This window comes from Dama dama, chromosome 18, assembly GCF_033118175.1.
Source record: "Dama dama isolate Ldn47 chromosome 18, ASM3311817v1, whole genome shotgun sequence".
NCBI classification, from domain to species: Eukaryota; Metazoa; Chordata; class Mammalia; order Artiodactyla; family Cervidae; genus Dama; species Dama dama.
This window is the reverse complement of record NC_083698.1, coordinates 60,697,868-60,714,046: the sequence shown is the minus strand read 5'-3', so window position 1 is coordinate 60,714,046 and position 16,179 is coordinate 60,697,868. Positions and strand designations below refer to the sequence as shown.

General features: G+C 36.6%; 1 protein-coding gene and 1 non-coding gene across 8 annotated transcripts in view; both read left to right on the top strand.

Moving 5' to 3' along the window:
- BBS9 (Bardet-Biedl syndrome 9) overlaps nt 1-16,179 on the top strand; it is a 438,091-nt gene that overhangs the window by 76,386 nt on the left and 345,526 nt on the right. The gene's annotated exons all lie outside the window — the stretch shown is intronic.
- LOC133073195 (small nucleolar RNA SNORD86) lies at nt 14,962-15,048 on the top strand. Its single transcript, XR_009696902.1, has one exon. It is a non-coding gene; the product is annotated as a small nucleolar RNA SNORD86 (small nucleolar RNA).

Genomic DNA, 16,179 nt, shown 5'->3' with positions numbered 1-16,179 from the left:
TTTCTTGCTTTCTGTTATCAGATATTTCAGCCACATCTTGTATATTTCCCCTTCCAGAACTTGAATAAGTCATTTTTTTAGAAGGAACACATTTCTTTTTATTTTTTTGGTGGGAAATGGCATTTAAAGATCATAATTTGGGTAGAGTGTGCTCATTGCTCCTGGTTGATTATTGCTTCTGGTTTGTTTTGGTGGTTAGGGCTGAACTGAGAATTCCAAAATGAACCTATAGTATTCTTTAAAAATTATTTATATACTTATTTATATTTATATAGAAAAATTTATATTTACATAGGAAATATATATAAATGTATATATATATTTTAAAGTATATTGTAGATTCATACTGAAATTTTCCGTTCATATTCAGAATGACAGGGTTTACTTATCCTCATTCATCTTGTGTGTGTGTTCTGGAACACTTGTGGGAACACTGCTGTAGTCACTGGTTCTCAGACTTTTCTTCTTTCCCAAGATAACCAAAGCTACAACACACTCCTCTTTGGCTTTATGGCAGTGATTTTCATTCTCAAGGGAAAAAAGAGATGAGAACGTATAAGTTCTCACTGGTGAGTGAGTGTCAGTGCAGTTTGAAAAACCATCCTTACCTTCATTCCTTTGAGGATTGATACCCCAGAAGAGGATAGTTTGTCCTGGTAACTCTTCTCAATATTTTGTAATAACCTAGATGGAAAAAGAACTTAAAAAAGAATAGATAAATATATATGTATAATTGAATCACTTTACAGTATACCTGAAACTAAAACAGCATTGTTCATCAATTATACTCCAATATAAAATAAAAATTTAAAGAATTCAACCAATAATTAATAGTCCTACAAGCAGAAAGCAAAAAAAAAAAGGAAAATTCTTCCCCAGGAGGATTCTGGATATTAGCATGGGAGAGCATTGTTGTCTTGTTTTAAATTTTTAAAAATTGAAATACATGTAAATCCATGGCTGATTCATATCAATGTATGACAAAACCCACTGGAAAAAAAAAAAAAAAAATAATAAAAAAAAAAAATCAGACTAAAAAAAAAAAATTGAAATATAGTTTATTTACAATGTTGTTTTAGTTTCAGGTGTACAGCAAAGTGAATCTTTTCTACACGTACTTATATTCACTCTTTTTAAGATTCTTTTCCCATATAGGTCATCACAGAGTATTGAGTAGAGTTCTCTGTGCTATATAGTAGATCCTTATTAGCTACCTGTTTTATATATAGCAGTGTGTATGTGGCAATTCATGGGGGATCACCTTTCTTGGGGGGCTGTGCTAGGTTGTCAGTGCTGCTGGGCTTTCTCTAGTTGCAGCGAGTGGGGGTCTACTGAAGTTGTGGTGCGCGCGAGCTCTAGGGCGTGTGGGCTTCAGTAGTTGTGGCACGTGGGCTTAGTTGCCCTGCCAGATGTGAAATCTTCCCAGACCAGGGATCAGACCCATGTCTCCTACATTGGCAGGCAGATTCTCAACCACTGGGCCACCAGGGAAGTCCACATAGAAAATCATTTTTAATGAATTTTAACTATTAGATGATATCAGCTTTAGGGTGTAAACAAATACATAGATTTGCTTTGTTAGACATTCTTGCACATTGTAGGTATATCTTGTAGGTCTTCTATTGATAAGTACTACAAGATTAGAGAAATCTCTCTTCTTATTTCCAATACTGTGCAGAACAAAGAAGAGGGTATAAGAGCCATAGAAAAGATATATTTATCAAGTGATTGAATACTCAAAAAGTTAAACAATTAAACATAGGCTTAATATATGATCCAGCAATTCCACTTCTGGGTGTATACCCCAAGGAAGTGAAAGCAGGAACTCAAGCAGATATTTGTACACTCATGTTCATAGTTTCAGCAGTTCAATCGTGAACTTCCAGATGTTCAGGCTGGTTTTAGAAAAGGCAGAGGAACCAGAGATCAAATTGCCATTGAAAAAGCAAGAGAGTACCAGAAAAACATCTGTTTCTGCTTTATTGACTACGCCAAAGCCTTTGACTGTGTGGATCACCACAAACTGTGGAAAATTCTTAAAGAGATGGGAATACCAGACCACCTGACCTGCCTCCTGAGAAATCTATATGCAGGTCAGAAAACAACAGTTAGAACTGGACATGGAACAACAGACTGGTTCCAAATCAGGAAAGGAGTATGTCAAGGCTGTACTTTGTCACCCTGCTTATTTAAGTTATATTCAGAGTACATCATGAGAAATGCTAGGCTGCATGAAGCTCAAGCTGGAATCAAGATTGCCTGGAGAAATATCAATAACCTCAGATATGCAGATGACACCACCTTTATGGCAGAAAGTGAAAAAGAACTAAAGAGCCTCTTGATGAAAATGAAAGAGGAGAGTGAAAAAGTTGGCTTAAAACTCAACATTCAGAAAACTAAGATCATGGCATCTGGTCCCAAAACTTTGTGTCAAATAGATGGGGAAACAGTGGAAACAGTGAGAGACTTTATTTTCGGGGACTCCAAAATCACTGCAGATGGTGACTGCAGCCATGAAGTTAAAAGACGCTTACTCCTTGGAAGGAAAGTTATGACCAACCTCGACAGCCTATTAAAAAGCAGAGACATTACTTTGCCAACAAAGGTCCGTCTAGTCAAGGCTATGGTTTTTCCAATGGTCATGTATGGATGTGAGAGTTGGACTGTAAAGAAAGCTGAGCACCAAAGAATTGATGCTTTTGAACTGTGGTGTTGGAGAAGACTCTTGAGAGTCTCTTGGACTGCAAGGAGATCCAGCCAGTCCATCCTAAAGGAAATCAGTCCTGAATATTCATTGGAAGGACTGACGTTAAAACTGAAACTCCAGTACTTTGGCTATCTGATGCAAAGAACTGACTCACTGGAAAAGACCCTGATGCTGGGAAAGATTGAAGGAGGGAAGAGAAGGGGATGACAGAGGATGAGATGGTTGGATGGCATCACTGACTCAATGGAGGTGATTTTGATTAAACTCCAGGAGTTGATGATAGACAGGGAAGCCTGGTGTGCTGCTGTCCATGGGTTGCAAAGAGTCCAACATGACTGAGCGACTGAACTGAACTGTCCACAGTAGCATTATTTACAGTAGGCTCCAGAAGGTGGAAGCAATCCAAGTGGCCAATGACAGTTGAATGGATAAACAAAATATGTTGTATATATATATATATATAACAGAGTATTATTCAGTCACAAAAAAGAGTGAAGTACTGATGCATGCTACATGGCTGAATTTGGAGACATTATGCTGAGTGAAATAAACTAATCAAAAAGGACAAATATTCCGTGATTCCTCTTATATGAGGTTCCTAGAGTAGTGAGATTAGTACAAACAGAAAACAGAATGATGATTGCCAGAAGCTGGGAGAGCATGGACTCCAGCATGCCAAGCTTTCCTGTGCTTCACTATCTCCTGGAATTTTCTCAGATTCATGTCCATTGAGTCAATGATGCTATTTAACCATCTCTTTCTCTGCCACCCTCTTCTCTTTTCGCCTTCAATCTTTCCCACCATTAGTCCTTCCAATGAATATTCAGGGTTGATTTTCTTTAGGACTGACTGGTTTGATCTTCTTGCTGTCCAGAGAACTCTCAAGAGTCTTCTCCAGCACTACAGTGCAAAAGCATCAATTCTTCAGTGCTAAGTCTTCATTATGGTGCAATTCTCACAGCTTTACATGACTACTAGAAAAACCATTTTTTGACTACACAGAACTTTGTCGATGAAGTGGTATCTCTGCTTTTTAACATGCTGTCTAGGCTTGTCACGGCTTTCCTTCCAAGGAGCAAGTGTTTTTCTTAATTTCATGGCTGCAGTCACCATCTGTGTGATTTTGGAGCCCAAGAAAATAAAGTCTGTCACTGTCACTGCTTCCACTTTCCCCCCTTCTATTTGCCATGAAGTAATGGGACCAGCTGCCGTGAGCTTTGTTTTCTGAATGTTGAGTTTTAAACCAGCTTTCTTACTCTCCTCTTCTGCCCTCATCAGGAGGCTCTTTAGTTTCTCTTCACTTTTTGCCGTTAGAGTGTTACCATCTGCATACCTGAGCTTGTTAATATTTCTCCTTGCAAATTGATTCCAGCCTGTAATTCATCCAACCTGATATTTTGCCTGTTGTATTCTGCATATAAATTAAATAAGCAGAGTGACAATATACAGCCTTATCTCAACTCCTTTCCTGATTTTGAACCAGTCAAATGTTCCATGTCTGGTTCTAACTTTTGCTTCTTGTCCTGCCTACAGGTTTTTCAGGAGGCAGATAAGGTGGCCTGGTATTCCTATTTCTTTAAGAATTTTCCACGGTTTGTTGTGATCCACAGGTCAAAGGCTTTAGTGTAGTCAGTGAAGCAGAAGTAGATGTTCTTCTGGAATTCCCTTACTTACTCTATGATCCGGTGAATGTTGGCAACTTGATCTCTGGTTCCTCTGCCTTTTCTAAACCCAGCTTGTACATCTGGAATTTCTCAGTTCATGTACTGCTGAACTGGAAGGGAATGGGTAGTTAATGTTTAATGCATACAGAGTTTCATTGGGAAAGTTGAAAAAGTTCTACAGATAAGATTGTGGTGATGACTATATAACAATGTGGATAACACAAAACTGTGCTTTCAGAAATAGTTAAAATGGTAGATTTTACATTTAAGTATGCATGTGTGCCCAGTTGTGTCCAACTCTATGTGACCCCATGCATTGCAGCCTGCCAGGCTCCTTGATACATGGGATTTTCCAGGCAAGAATACTGGAGAGGGTTGCCATGTCCTACTCCAGGGGGTCTTCCTGACCCAGGGATCGAACCTGCGTGTCTTGTGTCTCCTGCATTGGCCGGTGGATTCCTTACCACTGTGTAACTTCGGAAGCCCTCATTTATGTCTGTTTTACCACAATTAAAAAATACTCACCGCATTAAAAAAAGTGAGATGAAATAAGTTTCAGGAGTAATAATACAGTATGTAGTTTGTTTAGAGTCCTTAAAGCCTTCAATCTTAATCTAGTTGAAGCAATTAAAAGTAAAATATTAGTTTGAAATAAAAATGTTATTAGCTGGATTTGATTATATCTAAATTAAAAACTTTTCAATTTGTTTATTCTAGATGAAATACAAAAGGAAGAGGGACAACTTTGGTGTATTTTTATGTCGTGTTTTCAGTTTATATTTGGTTTTGGGTCAGGGTTATGTTGAGGGCAGTGAGAACAGAGAATTAAAATTGTGAATGAAAGGTAAGTTAGGCTTTATTTTTTTGACTGTTTTAAAGATGTAAGTAGTTTAGATGCTTGGAAAATTGGAATTAGTGTGTCCTTCAAAATAAACAGGAATAAACTTTTTTGAATTAAAATTCTTTGCCTTTAGGATTTTGACTCGTAATTTAAACATAAAGAGATCTATTTTCTCCACATCAGAGTTTCTTACCCTTGACACTGTTGACAGTTTGGTCTGGATAATCCTTCGTTGTAGAGGCTGCCTGTGCTGTTGCAGGATGTTTAGCAGTAATCCCCTTAGATGCCAGTAGCACTATCCCCTTCCCCAGCGTGACAACCAGTTGCAAGACAAAATAACCCCTGCTGCTCTGATTATAGTATTAATATTAACAAAGATTAAGGACTGTATTTTAGGTATGACTTATCCAACTTTTTTTTCTCCTATTATAACTATTAGGTCTGAATCAGAATTTAATATATAGTCCTTTAATATATGTTCCATAAATTCATAAATTAGCCTATGTTATTTTTGGAGGGAATTACCAATGCCAAGCTTTCTGATTTATATTTCATACTCCAATATTTTAATTATTGCTTTAAAATTACGCCTGTTTTAAATTATAAAGGTCATATATAATTCCACAAAACTTGGAAAAATACAGAAAATTATTATGAAGAAAATTTAAATTGTCTTTAATCTTAAAATTTACATATAAACAGAAATACATGAGTTTCTAAATCAAGTATTGATGAAAATGTAATGTGATTTTGGTGAACATTTGGAGACACTAGATTATAATAGAATTCTCTCTTTTTGGGTTAAAAATGTCAGACAATGACTGCAAACAGTTCTTGATATTTTTAAAGAAATAAGGGTGCTAGAGCTCACCAATATTTTCACTTAGCTTAATTTTGGCTGTTGTACAGATAACTGTGGTAGCATGTATGAGGCTGTCTGTGAGATTACAAAAGGTTTATTTATGAACAAATTATCCATTTGAGAGATTAACAGTAATTTTCTCATATGTGTGTAAAGTACCTTCTTATAGAACACTATAAACCTTTCAACTGTTCAGATATAATATATCACTTAGGTGTATATGTTTATAAATGTGTGTATATATCTCTATATATTTGTATCTGTTTCTAATTTTATAAACAATAAAATTTCAGTTTGAACAGAAGCCATAGTCTTTGCTATATAATTGAAAAAACGTGTGTTTCCATATAGGCAAGCCTACAGAAAATAGTAACTCAAACAATTCATCTGTTTAGAAAATGCTTTCAGAACTTTACATGTTAAATTCATAATTCTATTACAGTTATTGAATTTTGTAATGAGAAGCATTTGTTCATTGACTTAAACTTTTAACAGAATTTAGCAATTAGAAATTTTCCAGAATGATGCATACCGTGTGTATTGGAGAAATAGAGGAGATGGAGAAATGAGACATTGTCTGGAAAACTGAAATAATCTTATAGGTCAACTCTGAGTCTTGGCATTGATCGTTTAGCTGGCTATTTTCATGCTGAAATGTTAATTTACTTTTGTTTGCATTATTTTCTTTAAAATAATGCCATAGCAATTTTGGACTTCCCTGGTGGCTCAGATGGTAAAGAATCTGCCTGCAAGGCAGGAGACCTGGGTTTGAAAGATGCCCTGGAGGAGGGCATGGCAACCAACTCCAGTATTCTTGCCTGGAGAATCCCTATGGACAGGAGGAGCCTGGTGGGGTCACAAAGAGTCAGACACGACTGAGCAACTTTTACACATAGCTATTATGACTGATTTCAAGTAGTTAGTAAAGTGTTACCAAGTTGCAAATACATTTTTACAAATTACAAATAATCTGTTCAGAATCTTAATTTATTTTATCTAGGAGAGGGGAAGTTTTCATTCTTAACTTTTTGCTTTCTCGTTTTGGAGTCATTAGAGATTTGTTGGCTAGTGGTTTATTTTACATGATATTGAACTTCCTACAGCCGATTCATGTTGTGCAGCAGAAACTAATACAACATTGTAAGGCAATTATCTCCCAACTAAAAAATAAATAAATAAAAAAAATCACCTGGAGATTTGAATACTGATTGCATGGCCTATTCCAGACCTGCTAAGTCAAATTGGGCAGAAAGAGGCAGGAAAATTGAAACTGACAAAGTTTATATCTGAGGTTTACTACTTATTATGTGAGTAACTTTAAACAAGTTACTTAACCTCTCTCTGCCTTCTTCTATGAAGGGTTGGTAATAGTATCTCATATAAGGTTGCTATAAACTTAACAACTTAACAAACATTACCTGTGATGACGATGATGTAATTATCCAGGGCGAATCTGTTGACCTGAGTTTGGCAACTGCTGATATAATGAACTACTTCTTCCTCTGTTAAAGTTTCAGACGTTATGATCCTAAACTTCTTGTGTTAGCATATGACATATTGGTGTGTGTGTGTGTGCTCAGTCATGTCCGACTCTTTGTGACCCCAGAGGCCTCAAGAATACTGGAGTGGGTTGCTCTTTCTTTCTGCAGGGGATCTTTCTGATCCAGGGATCAAAGCTGTGTCTCTTGTGTCTCCTGCATTAGCAGACAGATTTGTAAGTCTTATTTGTTCTGAAATTGTATACTTCATGGAGGAGGAGCTAAGTAAACAGATTTTTCGATTAAATTTATTTAATCCAAAGAAAGGAACAGCATTGTGTTTCATACATTAATTAATGTTTTTTTTTTAAACCAAATCTTTTTTTTTTTTTTTTAATGAAAGCTACTGTATTGTATAACTGGCATCCCAAAATATGAAGCCAGTAAAAGACTATTAAAATATCTTAAATGGAGAGTGTGTTTGATTTAAGAGGGAAAAAACAAGACAACTGCAGATGTTGTTTCTTTTCCCTGTGTTAAAGAAATCTTCTAGTAAGGGCTATTAACTTTGAAATGTCTATTGTCTTTCCAAAGGCTAAGAAAAACATTTTTTTGACTGGTACTGTGCCAGTTTCCTTTGCCTGTTTCCATTTAGTTCTTGAGACAACCTGCAAAATATCAGCAAATATTATTTCCTTTCTAATGGAAGTATTTCTTTCTAAATAAGGAAATTGACAGAGTCAGAATTCTGTAGTTATGTATATTTGTATATACATATATATGTGTATATAGGTATATGTGTGTGTGTGTATACTTATATACGTGTGTGCTAAGCCGCTTGCAGTCGTGTCCCATGGACTGCAGCCTGCCCTGCTCCTCTGTCCATGGGCTTCTGTAGGCAAGAATACTGCAGTGGTTTGCCCTGTCCTTCTCCAGGGGATCTTCCTGACCCAGGGATCGATCCTGCGTCTCTTACATCTCCTGTGTTGGCAGGTGGGTTCTTTACCACTAGCGCCACCTGGGAAGCCCATACTTATATATAGATATGTATATATGTACATATATAAAAAGATTTGAAAATTTCAAGGTTTAAATATCATAATGGTGATCTCAAGGGAATAGAGAAAAATCATTTTTGGGAAACACTGATGTTTTTCTTTTCTTTTTTTTAAACATGGAATGCTTCATGAATTTGCGTGTCATGTTTTTCAACATTCATTGTACCAGATGAATTTTTTTTTGAATGGACAATAATAGACGTCATAGTTTCATTATGTAATCTCAATTTTTTCCTCCTTGACTTTGTCACTGTTGATATATTTTGGTCTTGAATTTGACATGTAACAAGTATATTTTAATATCTTGTTAGAGGAGTACCATCAAGTATGGTGTTTTATCTGTTGTCTCAGAACATGGATCCAAAGAAGAATATGTTTTACTTTTTTGGGAAAGAGAATTTTGCATTTGGCAGCATTGGATAGTTGAAGTGGCCCCACTTAAACTCTTCTGCATGAGAATATATTTTTTTCTATCCTCCTTTCTTATTTCTTTAAGACAGGATTCAGATTTGAGGTCTTTTGAAAATCCACTTGAGGTAGGTCATGAAGGACTTGACTTTTTATTCAGCAGGAGGTGGCAATCTTAGCACATTGACTTCTAATTAAAGCCAGAACCCAGTGTTTCACTAGGGGATTTATTATTACTTTTAAGCAATGAGTATTTTGAACTTGGAAGTGGAGTTTTCTCTTATAAACCTTGGCGTGCATTTGGGCCTGAGGATTTAAAAAAGCTGTTGATTGCCACTGTGCATTAAAAAGGTTGAAAGTCATCATTTTAACAGTTAGTTTTGTGGCATTCTCTTTCATTATAATGCGTATTTTATGGACTTTATAAAGGTACATTAAAATGCAGCACCTTCTGTTGGAATGATATTAAATCAAGTTCTTGGCTTCAGTGGCAACTGTTTTGTCCTTTACAAAATTGATTGGACTTTTAAAGTTATACACATAACTGAAGATGGAAATATTTGTGCATCGGCATATATATACAAAGTAACTCAGACTGTGTGTGCATATACAGGAAGTGAAATAGAAAAGTGGAGGTGGTTACCTGGGTACTTCAGATTCCTAACCAACTTTAGTGGAAATACTTGGCTATTTTCTCATTTTATATAAACAGTTTCTTTTACTTTTCACTGTACTTTGTGTGACTAGAAACTGTATGAACAATTATTTGTTCTTGAACTTTGGATATATAGCTCTTTTTTGTGAGTAATAAAATGGCTTTAAGGAATATTTTTCTATATTACTCTATTGCTATTTAATTGATTATACATTAAAAAATTAAATGAAGAAAATACAATTATACAGTGGGTTATTATGAAATTTGATGACTAATTGTAACTATTGACCATTGTATATTCTTTTATATACACATGTGTACTTTAAACACCTGGAGGAAAGCACAGCAACCCACTCCAGTATACTTGCCTGGGGAATCTCGTGGACAGAGGAGCCCAGCAGGCTGCAAACCATAGGGTCAACACAGAGTCAGACACAACCGAAGTAATTTAGCACATATGCACACACCTACTTTAAACAAAATGGGTAACACAGTTCATTCCTGACCACTTTGCCCTATAAATTGTGACTACATGTCCATGAATAAAACGTCATATTCAATGAATGTAAATCTACTTCATCATTTTTAATGGCATAGAATTTGTGTTCTATGCATACATATAAGTTGACTGTTGAACAACATGAGTTTGAACTATGTGGGTCCACTTATACTTAGTTTTTTTTCCCAATGAATACATACTGTAGTACCACATGATTCTTGATTGGTCAAATCTACTCATGTAGAACCATGGATATTGAAGATTGATTTTAAAGTTATACTCAGAGTTTAGACTATGTGGAGGGTCAGTGCCCTAACCCCTGTTATGTCCAAGGGTCAACTGTACATCGTAATTAATTTCTGTTTTTATATACACTCATTAATGCTTTTAATACTTTTCTTTTTATAAATTATTGAATGTATTGGTGATTCTTTATATGTTTGTTAAAAACATAAAACAAACACATCTTTATTTTTTAAAAAAGAATAAAAATGGAAAGCCTCTCTCTTAAAAATTTCTTTGCTGCCTATGGAATTTCATTCTTCTCTAGGTAAATAGCTTGATGAACAACCTTGCACTTGCATACATTATTCAACGCTTTTATAAACATTTTCTGTTTTATTTTATGTCAATGGATTACTATCAGTTCAGCTCAGTCGTGTCCGACTCTTTGCGACCCCATGAACTGCAGTATGCCAGGCCTCCCTGTCCATCACCAACTCCTGGAGTTCACCCAAACCCATGTCCATTGTGTTGGTGATGCCATCCAACCATCTCATCCTCTGTTGTCCCCTTCTCCTCCTGCCTGCAATCTTTCCCAGCATCAGGGTCTTTTCAAATGAGTCAGCTCTCCGCATCAGGTGGCCAAAGTATTGGAGTTGCAGCCCAACATCAGTCCTTCCAATGAACACCCAGGACTGATTTCTTTAGGATGGATCTCCTTGCAGTCCAAGGGACTCTGAAGAGTCTTATCCAACACCACAGTTCAAAAGCATCAATTCTGCTCTCAGCTTTCTTTATCGTCCAGCTCTCACATCCATACATGACTACTGGAAAAGCCATAGCCTTGACTAGAGGACCTTTGTTGGCAAAGTAATGTCTCTTGCTTTTTAATATGCTGTCTAGGTTAGTCATAACTTTCCTTCCAAGGAGCAAGCGTCTTTTAATTTATGGCTACAATCACCATCCGCAGTGATTTTGGAGCCCAGAAAAATAAAGTCAGCCACTGTTTCCACTGTTTCCCCATCTATTTGCTACTATATATTCATCTATAACTTGCTTCTTACATTTACATGGATATCTTTTCATGTCCAAACATATAGACTTACCTTGTGCTTGTATAGGCTTCCTAGAATGCTGTCTATGGATATTTCATGATTTATTTAGCTGTGGAGATTGCTTCCAAAATATGCTATCAACTATCATGGACAATCTCTTTTGCATTGGCTCACTCTGCTTTGATATACAAGCTCAGAGTAAAGCTCACAGGTGGCTATTCCATTGGACTGACTATGGCAAGTATTTTATTATTTATATTTTATTACTCTTAGGAGTACAGTTGTATTTGTTGATCTTATACTGGAGGATAGAGGCAGTTGGCTAAAAATTCTAGAAAATTTGCAGAGTTTGCTCATTTTATAATTGGTAGAAACAGAGCTTCTCTAGAAGTTGTATTAATTACTTTATGAGGACATGAATACATGTTCCCTCTGTTCTGTCCTCACTTTCCCCGCCCCCCGCTGTTGTTTTTAAGGGTAGAGAAATATTTCATGTACAGAGGGCATTCTTTTCTTTCATGAAATAAGTATAGCCTAGTTAGGAATAGATGCTTTTTGTCTGCTTCTAGAAAGAAGACCATAAGTCAGCAATTTTAAAATTTAGGTCATTATTTTACCAGAAGTTTTCTAACACATTTGCTTTCTTGCCAAGGTTCAATTTATATATTTGGTAACGTGATTTTTTAAAAATCACATTGCTTGAAGTTTTATCTTTAAACCCCATGGCAGAGCCAATCATTGGTGGGGCCTGAGCTTCAGGAATGGTGGGAAGTTTGATGGATAACTGCCCCTTCCGTTAAAAGAATTTTTTTTGTTTTAAGTAACATGTTCATTTTGGAAACTAGGGATGAGGTTTTATGAGATGAGAAATAAAATAATCTCTAGTTGACACTAAGAACTAGCTAATCATTATGACTACTGGTGTATTTTTGTTGTCTTTTTATTTTGCATTTTAGTGCTGTAAAGTCAGATTCATCTTGTATTTACTCTTTTAAGGTCTTTTTTCTCACTTAATGATATCACAAACATTTACCAAATCAAGAAACATTCTACTGCAATATAATTCTACATGATTATGGAGAATTCTCTGCTTTACCACTGTTAGTGGAATTATTGCTAATATTTTGCTTTGAAGAATACTATGGACATTGTAAAACTTGTATGGAACCAAAGAAGACTCCAAGTAGTCAAAGCAATCTTGAGAAAAAATGAACAAAGCTAGAGGAATTATATTTCCTGATTTTAAATTATATTAGAAACCTATAGTAATCAAAACAATATGGTATTCCATAGATCAATAGAACAGAACAGAGAGCTGAGACATTAGTTCATGAATTGATTTATGACAGAAGAATCAAGTATATTTGGGGGGGAAGGATAATCTCTTCAGTAATAGTACTGGAAAAACTGGATTGACACATGCAAAAGAATGAAGCTGAACCCCTTACACTATACACACAAATCAACTCCAAATGGATGAAAGACTTAAACATAAGACCTGAAACCATAAAACACCTAGAAGAAAATGTGGAGAGTAAGCTTCTTGACATTGATCATAGCAATGATTTCTTTTTTTTTTTTTTTTTTTTGATTTGACACCAAAAGCAAAGGCAACAAAGGGAACATAAACACATGACATATAGCAGTGTATAAGTTTAAGGTTTACAGCATCAATATTCTCACTGACTTACTTATATTGTGAAATGATTACCGTAGCAAGTTTAGTTAACACCCCATCATATGATACAAAAAAAGAAGGAAAAATATTTTTTTTTCCTTGTGATAAGAATTCTTAGAATCTGCTCTCTGGACAAACTTTCAACTATTATGTCAATAAAACTGAAGAGAATGAAAAGAGAACATTTTTTTAGCACCACAAAAAGTTAAAAAGAAATAGAAATGCTAGAAATTTTATAGTCACAGAAAAGCTGTGCTATGCTTGGTCGCTCAGTCGTGTCCAACTCTTTGTGACCCCATGGACTGTAGCCTGCCAGACACCTCTGTCTGTGGGATTCTCCAGGCAAGAATACTGTAGTGGATTGCCATGTCCTCCTCCAGAGGATTTTCCCAGCCCAGGGATCAAACCCAGGTCTCCCGCATTGCAGGCAGACTCTTTACCATTTGAGCCACCAGGAAAGCCCAGGAATCCTTGAGTGGGTAGTCTGTCCCTTCTTCAGGGGCTCTTCCTGACCCAGGAATTGAACCAGGGTCTCCTGCATTGTAGGCGGATCAGCTGAGGTACCTGATGATCAAAATTGAGTAGCAGGGAGTCGCTAGCATACATTTTTCTAAGAAAGTGATGACCATTCAGATTTGTTATTTCTGTTATATTTTTGGATAAATTCTTTGGAAAGAAAAGTGAGTGGGGACAAAGGGGGACCTTTTCTTTGACTGTAGCATTATAATTATAACAAAAATGTATTCATGTGATTATTTCCAAATTTTAAAATAAATAACCCCTGCTGGAAAAAGCCTCAATTCCCCCCAAAGTGGGATTACATAAAACTAAACAGCTTCTGTACAGCAAGGGAAACCATTAACCAAATGAAAAGGCAAACTGTGAAATGGGAGGAAGTATTTGTGAATCTTATATCTGATAAAGAATTAATATCTCAAATATGTAAAGACTCATGCATCTTAATAGAAAAAAGCAAACAATCTAATTTAAAAATGATTGCCATTTTTAAATGATTGCCATCCCCTGGAGTTGCCATTTCCTACTTCAGGGGATGGAGGGAAATCCTGCCATTTGTGACACCATGGATGGATGTTGAGGGCATTATGCTAAGTGAAATAAGCCGAAGACAAAATGCTACATTCACTTATATGGAATCTAAAAAAAAAGGTTAAACTCATGGAAATAGTAGAAATTTTGATAGTCACAGAGGTTCAAATACTGGTAATTATGACCATTGTATTTTTAAAATTATCTTATTTTACTTTATTGAGGTGTGTGTGTGTGTGTGTGTGTGTGTGTGTGTGTGAGTCACTAAGTCATGTCTGACTCTGCGATCCCATGGACTGTAGCCCGCCAGGCTCCTCTCTCCATGGAATTCTCCAGGCAAGGATACTGGAATGGATTGCCATTCCCTTCTCCAGGGAATCTTTCCAACCTAGGGATCAAACCCGGATCTCCTGTATTGCAAACAGATTTTTTACCATCTGAGCTACCAGGGAAGCCCTTAGTAAGGTATAATTGACATATAAAATTGTAAGATATTTAAAGTGTACATCATGGTGATTTGATATAAGTACACATAGTTTAAGAATTCCCTTCATCTAAAACACGTCCATCAACTCACTTTGGTGAGAATATCTAAATTCTACTCTCTTAATAAGTTTTGATTATACAGTATTGTGCTATACAGTGCTATCATCGGCATGTTTTACATTAGATCCTCAGGCCTTATTCATTTCATAGTTGAAAATTTGTACCCTTTTACCAACCTCTCCCTGTGTCCTCTACCCCCAGTCTCTGGCAGCTACTTTTCTACTAAAACCCTAAGACTATGGGTTTAATAGTAATGGTTGACCAGGGCTCCCTGAGTTCTACAGGCCTCTGTTATGGGGGTGATGGCCAGTCTTGGTACTGAGAGATTCCCTGGGCCCAGCAAAGGGACCACATTTCCCAAGCACTGAAGACAAGGACTAACACCCCAAATTATGGACTCATTTTTTTTTCACTCTACCTTCATTGGCCCAGAAGCTGCCAAGAACAAAGGTGGTATCTCCTGATACCTGGCAAACAAATGCAGTATTGCCTCATGAATTGATTGTTTCTCTGAGGGAATTTGTATTTGGGAAGAAGCTTCTAGAATAAGTTGAGGGGCAGCTGCCCTTCTATGAGATTGGGGAGATTTCACAAAAGAATCTGGATGTCAAGCAGGAGGCAGTGGTTCACAGGAAGTGGTGGCTGAGATTTCTAGGAAGCTGGAGAAACAGGAGAAGAAACTCTTGAGGAAGGAAAAGAAACACCTGGCTGCAATTTCCCTGATATCTTCAGAAAACAGCAGTAGTTTTTCAAAGGGATGTGAGGAAACAAGTGGAAGACCCATGGAGAAGAAGAGGCAAAAGCCCCAGGAAGCTCCTCAGGAGAATGGAGGAGAAGACCTATCTTCTCCAAACCGTAGAAAAAGAAATCTTTTTCCCAAGGAGGAACTGGTGATCTTGAAGAGATCTTGAAGAAGTGATTTTTAAGAGAGAGCTGGCAGTGGAAGTCTTCTCATGATTAGAAAACCTTTGTTCAAAGATGAGCCAACTGGTTAGTGACTCTTAAGAGTCAGGGAACAGGAGTGTCCCCAAGAAACAGAGGCAATTCTCTTCCAAGGAGAAACCACTCAGCAGTGGACCCGAAGAGACAGCTGCCAGCAAGAGCAGTGGCTCCAAGAAAAAGAAAGCTCCGAAAGCCAGCTCAGGAAAATCAGAACGGACATTTCCCCAGTGGGACATGAATTGCAGAGGTATTTCCCAATCCATCCCCTATAGCCCAATAAAAATAAAAACACATAAAAAAAACCTAAGGCTAGACACTTGAGACCAAAAGCTTTTGACACACATTGTAAATTATTTTTTGTTGAGAGAGATGGCCCAAATGTACAGCTTTTCTCCGCTATGTGTAATATCTGTGCCAATGTCAGAAATTGTCATTTTTTTTAGCAGTTCAAAATCTCCATTTAATGGGCAAAACTGATGTGTGATATTTTCTTAATTTAAAAATAGTAGCAAAAAAA